We start from the raw sequence: 8,895 nt of genomic DNA on the forward strand, positions 1-8,895 counted from the left end.
GGGGGGGGGGCAACCCGACATGTCCACAACAGTTTGGACGTAAATAAAGCGCTTTGCAAAAATATGTCCAATAATGATTTGGACGTAAATTAACACCTGCGGTTGTTACGTCCACAGTGTGGATGTACTAACGATCCGTGTAAGGCTGGCAAAAATAACTCCCTCTGTGATTTACATATCCTCATGAATGACAAAAGGAACCAAAGAGTAAACGCGTGCGTGTATGTCTGTTTTTCCTCTGCATTGATAAACTAAGTTATCAACTGTTCAACACTTTTGAAGTGTGCAACAGAGTTGTTCTGCTCTTGCAAGTGCAGCGCGCGACATGAGCGGCAATATGCACTGAGCCCAAACCGGGAATGTACCCTACGGTAACTCTATGAAAATATTATGACTTTATCAAGGGTGGGAATGTCCTACGCTTAGAGCGTAGTCCTAGAGTTTCTGAGTAGGACCAGCTTGATCTACACTCGGATATGTAGAACTTTTGCCCCACTCTTGCAACTGTCGTACTGTTCGATTTTCAGAGTAATCACTCTCGAGCAGAACGTCATCCGTGTGCATGTAAATGAGAAAAGACAAATGACAACAGATTTTGTGGAGCTATTTTCTCCAGCCCCGCACGGCTCGTAAGTACATACACACTGTGGACCTAACAAACGCATCTATTAATTTACGTCCAAATCATTGGATGTAAACCTCTGGACGTGTTTTCATTTCGCTCACATTCTGTGGACGGATTTACTGTGGACGTGACGGTCCCGCCCAGTCCTGGAGCCAGTCCTTCACCAAAATAGGACTGCAGTCCTGCTGTCAGTCCTTGGCAGTCCTTCTGTTCTACAAGGGGTGCGGTTAGCAGAATACGAGTTCTCACCTTCTCGTGAACGAAACCAGTTAAAATCTCTTCAAACGATGCTGGTCGCTTGGTTAGAATTTTTTTTATTCATAATTTGATCAATACAAATACCTTCTCATATTGTTGTGATTTGCCTGGCCGCTGACCCAGGCGTTTCACAGCCATAGGCATGTCGGGTGCTGAGCCATGGCGAGCAGAGTCCCACCGATGCATCGCGTCCCTCTCTTCTGCAGCGCATTCCTCAGGTGGTTGGTTCGTAGTTCCCTGTTGTTCTAACGTTCAGTGTTTAGTTAAAATTCCGAATTCTTGTATCAGACGATGGCTGAAAACAAGGCTTACACTGTGTGTAAATTTGTAGGCGGGGAATCATCGCGTGGGGGATGATTTGGTTCAAATTGGGCACAGTGACTTGTTGAGCTCCACTAACAAGGAGAAGTGTATAGCCAAAATAATTAAGTCTAAAAACCAGTGCAGTTGAAGTGGCCCACTAACTATAATCGGGAAGCAAAGAAGGCTTGGTCCAGGCGAAAGGACGTAACGTGGAATAAAAACGCTGTAGCCGTTCTTCACCACGAAACCGATGGTGAGTATAGGTTATCTCCGACACTTCTTTACAAGTACATGTTGCATAGAACGATCTATTTTGTCTACTACAGAAGGCCCCCACATCTTTTGTTGCTAAAATATCTCTTCGGCTAAGTTTTTTGTGGTTTTCGGTAAAATGTGCACGGTTTTAGTGAAACTAATAATGAAACACTGTTTCTTATTTCAGACTGGCCGGATGCAGCAGCTGCTCGAGAACGAGTAATTATACATGGTAAGGCCGTTATTAGCAAATCAGGGAGAAAGGCATTTGCTAAGAGGCAAGCACCCAACAATGAATTGCGGGTTCACATGTGCAAGTACCTTCATTAATACGAAACTTTATGATCTTGCGCAGAAGACGGAGCCAGTTATGAAGAAGAAGATAAACATTTGCAGCAAATCAATTAAGCCTCAGTCGATGGAAGAGAAGTTGAAATGCTAAACTCTTGTGGAATTATTTGCACTTTATACGTTAACAATTTGTCTTAAACTTTGCATTCTGTGGTGCAACATTCATCGAATAATATAGATGGCTATTCATCTAAGGATTCAGAAGACAGCATTCCTGTTGGGACTTTAATTAAAAGCCATCCCTCTAAATCAACTGTAAAGAAGTTTGATGAACCTCAATTATCGGTAATATTCTACAGATTTATCTCTGTCAATCTCAATGTAGTACTGCACTGGTTACAATCGGCCCCTTCATTTTTGTAGTCTGATGACTCCCTGATCAATGAGGATTCTGGAAAAATGACAGGTCCGCGGAAGTCTGAAAATACATATTTGTAATCTGAGAAGATCAAGCGCCTCAGAAAAGAGAATGAAGCGTTGAGAAGAACGAATCAAGAAACTAAGCACATTCGTGCTGAGAATGATGTGCTGAAGGCAGCAAAATCTTTGTTTGCCATAATTCTTACAGACTTTCCCAAGCTTGTTGATCAGGCGAAGAAGTTGATTGCCATTTGTAGGCAGGCTGAGGAAAGACTCAAACCGATGACCGTTAACAGTGAAATTGACTTGTTTGTTGAATCGTCACGTGCCAACGTAAGTTCATTTTAAAGATGGGAGCCTCGTAGCATTTCCATCTGTGAGTGCTGCTGGACATTTCTTAAGCCCTCCAATAACATATGTCCTACACTTACAAGTGCACGCCGGGGGTACAGAACTTCCAGGCGGGCCTGAAGGAAAAATTGTTTGAGGCCCCTCAGTTGGCGAAGGTCGACCGAGGGAGTGAACTGGAAGTTGTGTCTGAGTGGCTTAAGCTTTACGCGGCTGGTACAGCCGTAGTGGTGACACCTGGTGCGAGAGATTTTGTCGAGCATTATGAGAGCCTGGTGGGTGCAGACAGGAAGGCTTATAATCACAAAGATAGTGATTTGTGGGCTAACGTGAAGTCGTACCCAGAGTGTTTTGTTTCTGAGCTCAAGAAAGAATTTATTGAAATTGACCTCGATTCGCTTGAGAAAGGAATAAAGGAACATGACCTAAAGGCGATCTTGTTGGTTTTGACTAGTATAGCGCGTTGTATGAGACTGTGGGAGAGAAGTTGACATTGCGTAAGGGCGCACAAGAGCTTTTATTAAGGATGACAAAGAGCAAGAAGAAGTTTTATTTGCATTTGACAAATGGTATGGTTGTCGACGGATATGTGACTAGTGAGTTATTGTCTCTTAGGTTGGTAGAAAGAACGTCTGTCAGCTTGGGTTTCTTGCATGTCTACAATCCTCGACTGCTCAGCAAGGATCTGGAGGTGATGAATAAAGATGAGAAGGTAGTTTTGGATGACCCAGTTAAAGAAAATGAAGATGAGGAAGAGGAGGAAAAAAGTGAACACTGCTGCGTGTTCCTTAAAGATCAAGGTACAAATGGCAATTTTTGTTATTTTTCTACCGTTAATATTAGCAAACCCACAATGAAAAGAAGACAGCGCTGCAGAGAGCGCCGAAAAACAGATAGGCTAGTCTTTCGGGGCAGCGAAACAGATAGGCTAGTCTTTCGGGGCAGCGAAACAGATAGGATATTGTTGCACGGACGCGTCGATATTGTTGATACAGCAGTGTACATCTCCGTTCAGTCTAATCTCTTTCAATTTCTTTCTCAGGACTTTGTCTGGATTGGGGACAAGAAGATTGAAAGATCTCGCCTGGCTCAGATCAAGCATACAAAAGATACATTGTTAGCCACTGGCATAACATCTACTATATTTTCTGACATTAACTTGCCTTGTGTAACCTGAAGGGAAAAAGGAACAACAAGCACAAGTCAGAACTAAGAAAACAGAAAGTGAACCCACAAACAGTGGAAGATATAAGAAGTATGTATCCTCTTGATGTAAGCCTTTAATTTCTCAAGTGATACTTAGTAGATCCATTGTTCATTTAATTGTGTCCTCTTTTCAGATTATGTTTGTAAGGTGAAAAACCTGGGTTCAGAAGATAAGGAGGCGATCCACCTCAAATTGGATACATCAATTAAAAGTGTCTTCAGCAATTGTTGTAAAAAAGATATTGCGAAGAAAATATTGGCTGCAGAGCTTGAGCGACTCAAGGCAGCTGCTTCCGCTGGAACCTCTAAAGTTGATGTGGAAGAAGCCACCCCTCTTGATGCAGGCACAGCCAATGACAATTAGTGAACTTTTTTAGTTTCAAGTGACTGCTTTTTCAAAATATGTTTTAGTTTTTCATTGTGTGTGTGTGTGTGTGTTTTTTTTTAAATCGTTTGATGTGTACATTTGTGTGATGGTCCGAACGAGAGTATTGATGTTAATTTCCTCAATGAGGATAGCCTTATGATGCCGCTAGATGCCGAACTTGATACGTAATGGTATTCTCTTTCCCCCGGGACAAGTCGATGCTAACCCCAACAGCCCAGTCAAACGGCAGGGGGTTGAGCAAGAGGGTGAAGGCTCTGCACCGAAGACACCGAGGAGGAGCCCAAGAAAGCATGGTGAAAACGCGTCAGCTGGGCCCTCCTCAACTTCAACGCCTCGGCCTGGGTCGCACCTCTTGTCCCAGAGCTTGTCGTTTCTCTCACAAAATGAGAGCAAGAGCAAACATACGCAGCGCTCTGAGGCCAAGCGGAAGAGTGATACTAATGAAGGTTTACAGAATCTTATATCCGCCATAAGGGAAAACATTCAAAGTAGGACTGCAGCAGCTGCAGCGCCTGAAGTACCTGCAGGTCCATCTGGTATGGACGTGGCTACCACTAGTGCGGAGATGATGCTTATGATGGGTTTTGGAAAAACGCTGGAGTCAATTGATGATGAAGCCAAAAAGAAGTCCTGGTAACGCAAGTTTGCGTTGCTGAACCTCGAAATGGAAGATGCCCTGTGATATTTGTTACTTATGTGTGGTATTATTCACAACTAATAGTAAAGACAGTATGTTTTGATTTATATGTTCCTATTTTGTATGCATTTCCAGTATTTAGTTAAGTGGTTCAGCTTTAAGTATAAGTCATTGTTTCTTTGTTGTGTGTTAGTGCAATGTTGTTCTGTACCTGATTCTAAGTATATCTCTTATTGTTTTGCATCACATATTCCTGTTGCTTTGCCATAATTATAAATTTTGACTGACCAATAAATGTTTAATTTTACTTATCTGTTTGTAATGGTATTTACCCCTGAGTATAACTGTTTGGAAAGAGGATAGAACTATCCACAGCACTGTTTTAAAACGTAACATTTACTTGAGGTTGCAAGCCAGCTGTCAAGATACATTACATACACCAAAGTTGAAGCATATTTTTTTGAGGTTCGCATCGACTTATCGCGGGGGAAGAGAGCATTTCCATCACCAAGATAGAGATCTATGTAGAAGAATCAAAATGCTCCCAACGCCAAGTACATGATACTTTAGCTCAAACAAAATTTGTTTAATCTGACAAAACTTTCGTTCTGTAAAAGAATTTTTTTCGTTGTATGCACGAAAAAGTTTTCTTTGGTTTCTGGCACGAAATTTTAGTTGAATTGAATAAAATTTCTTTAGTTCAAAGAAACGGTTTTCTGGGTGTGGGTTGTCGGTTTAAAGTTGTCTTTAGCTGGTTTGTCTTATTCGTCAGGATATGTAGTAAAAGCCCTATCAGAAAATCTGAACAGCCCTTGAAACTCAATAAGTGTCGTACAGTGTCACAGTTTTCACTGCAGTTCCGATGGCCGAGTGTGGGGCACAATGTGTTGTGCTATCACAGTTAATCTGAAAAGACTTTTCTTGTCCATAAAAAGACGCGTTTTTGTGCACGTATCAATCGGACGCAGATTTGAATCAAGAAAGTGACGAATTAGCATCCCTTTTCTGGACAATAATTTTTTTTAATCGAGTTAAAATAAGGCATTTGATGAAAACTAGGTCGTTATTATGTAGATAGGTTCCTTTCAAAAAAGGATCAAACATACAAAGGGTCCAAAACCTCTGGTTGCCTGAAGTAACAACGACTTTTCAAACTTAAGTCCTTTGTCCCAATTATAACTTGACGCCCAAGAATTCTGAGGCCAGATTGATGATAAAACTTTTTCGTTACTTTCCAAATATGGGCATGTCATTTTAAGCTGAACAAATAATAATTGCGGAAAATTATTCTTTACAAGAAAATAATTGGCTAAGGCCAAAATGACATGTACCCTAAATAGTTTGAAAGTAACGGAGAGGTTTTATCACTGTCCTGGTTTCACAAATTTTGTGTGTTATTTAATTATAATTGGACAAGTGACAAATGACTCTAGCAAAAGAATGCAAGAAAAAAGCACACGGAAACTGCCATGCTTCTACATAGTGACTTCTGTTTTCTTGTTCACTGCATTCTTTTGCATTTCAGCTTTACTGGAATGCTTTATTGGTAACTAACTAGTCATATCTGAACTCAACTATGCACACAGGATTCCACTGCTAGATACAATAATTGGCCTTGGATATTTACACTCTAAATCTGAAAGAATTTTTACTGTTTTTGTGCACATCTCCACCCAAACGCTGGTTTGTGTCCAGCAAGTGTTGAATTAGTATCCTTTATATGGACAGTTTTTTCTTGTTCATCATAAAGATGCAAATTTCTCACTTGCTAAATTCAAACCTGCATCCGGTTGAGATGTGCACAAACAAGCATCTTTTGGTGGACAAAAATATGCCTTTAATAAATAAAGTGAGGGTGTACAATTATATTGTATGCAGAATTTGAAACGGCCATAAGTATTTACAATTTTAAAGCATAACTATGTACAAATTAGTAACTGCTGACCAATTGTGAAGGGACTTCCATTGCCATTTTCAAGCACATCTTGACACTATGAATTTTAGCAACTTGTAAAGGGACAATTTTCCATTCCTTTGATAGACATTTTATTTTCATCAATTGAAAATTTGTCGCTTGCGAGTCGCTGCACTGCATCTGGTGTAGATGTGCCTTAAATGCACACAGTAAACGACATATGCATTCATCCTTTACAAAGCCCCTGAACACATGAAGTATGCACAAATTGTACATAACTATGCATGAAATTGTGTATAAATGAATACCTGCGTAAAACTCGATGGGTCCTAAGAACGTTGTCTGATCTCGCACTGACGCTTCAACATTGTTTGATCTCGCAGTGACGCTTCAACAAAATCCGATCTCCTTTTGACGTTCTGCAATGTCGTTCTTGATCTTTTAAGAACAAATCGCAATTTTTACTTTTTCTCTACTGTCAATATTATTTAACTCACAATTGAAAGAAGACGGCACCGCAGAGAACGTCAAAAGGCGATCGGACTTTGTTGAAGCGTCACTGCGAGATCAAACAATGTTGAAGCGTCACTGCGAGATCAAACTTTGTTGAAGCGTCACTGCGAGATTGGACAACGTTCTTAGGACCCATCGAACTGTACATCTTCATGCACTGATAAACCAGTGGGCAACTGATCAACTCATGCAAATGTGCAACTGTGAGCTAAGTACTTGCAGGGGTTCAACACAGAAGTGCGACACTTGCAAGTGTTTCTTTTTGTAGATTTTCATTTCCAAGTAGGCACCTCCTCACTTCCCACTCAGTTAACGAAAAATCTAAGAAAGTGTTCAACAGAAGAGTTGCACACTAACCAGTGCATCCGGCAGGTTGAACATACGCAACTCTACTACTAATGAGATGCACACTAACTGGGAAAGTACTTCCTTGTACAAATCGTACGAAGTGGTTCGAGCGTACGCAATAATGCAAGAAATCAGACTTAAATATGCAAAATTTCATGCATGAATAAACAAAAAAAAAAAAAAACTTCATATATTTAATGCGCTAAATCTAACATATTTCTGTGTGAATAAAGCAATTCGGTAAAGCTGCTGAAATGCAGAAGAATGAGGGGAACAAGAAACCGGAAGTCACCATGTTAAAGTTTAGCGATTTCCGTTTTCTTCTTCCCGGAACATTTTTCTGCATTTCAGCTTTACCGGAATGCTTTATTTGTACATAATCAACTCGTTTTTCTACATCATTGAGTACGCACGAATCAATCCATACGACATGTACAAAAGAGTACAGAACAGCTGGTGTGTGAACACTTGCAAGTATTTAACTCCCAGATGCACACATTGTATTCAGCAGTTGCAGACTTGGTTTATCAGTGTGGACAACAAAATGCGCAAGGGTTTAGTTTTGCAGCTAGTGTGCATGACGGCTCTATCTGTTTCCCTCGGCGCACTCATTGGCTGACGACCACAGTCGTTATCGTTCACCAATCAACATTTAGCAGAAAACTGATCAGGCACTAACGGTCTTGCGGCGGAACATCATATCCCAATTGGTGACGATGTGCGCCGTCACCGGCGCTCTTTCAGCACACAACAAAGGGCCTCTCTTTTTTTCCTACCTTCGAGATTTTCGGCAACATACATCAACAGCACTCACAATATGTCTATACGCCCAGCGGTGAAGTGTGGCCAGCGGCCGGGTGTGACCAGCACAAGCCAAGCGCTCCGAGCACACTGACGGACGGCTGGGACTGGACTGTCCTCCTGATCCTGACCTCCTCCTCCTGCTCTCCTCTCTCCTCTGCCGCCGGGCCGGGGGACTTGAACTTGTGTGTGTGTTAGAGCCGATAAAGAGCCACGGTTCCCAGCCGCGCGGTCCTACCGACGGGAGCTCGGGAACCCCCCGGCCCGAGCGGTTCCCCGAGCCGAGCCTGGTGTAGGGGCGCTCGGGGAAACCACGGGGACCCTTGGAGGGCCTTAGTCACTCAAGTAGAGTTGTCAGGTACGATCCCATCAGCCGCCTCGTGGCTCCGGGGTTCCGCACTCGGCCAGGGAGCGGAACATCTCATGTTCGAAACCCGCTACGGACACTTTTTTTTTGCAGCGGGAACTTAAACATTTTCTGCAGTCAAAGGCAGAACGGAGCAATATTATTGCCCTACAGACTGACTTTGCGGTACATAGTTGCTTAACAATGCCATCGTGAAGAAATATTGTTTACCAATTTTATG

Source organism: Frankliniella occidentalis, unplaced genomic scaffold (assembly GCF_000697945.3).
Source record: "Frankliniella occidentalis isolate FOCC.00 unplaced genomic scaffold, Focc_3.1 Scaffold292, whole genome shotgun sequence".
In the NCBI taxonomy this organism is placed as follows: domain Eukaryota; kingdom Metazoa; phylum Arthropoda; class Insecta; order Thysanoptera; family Thripidae; genus Frankliniella; species Frankliniella occidentalis.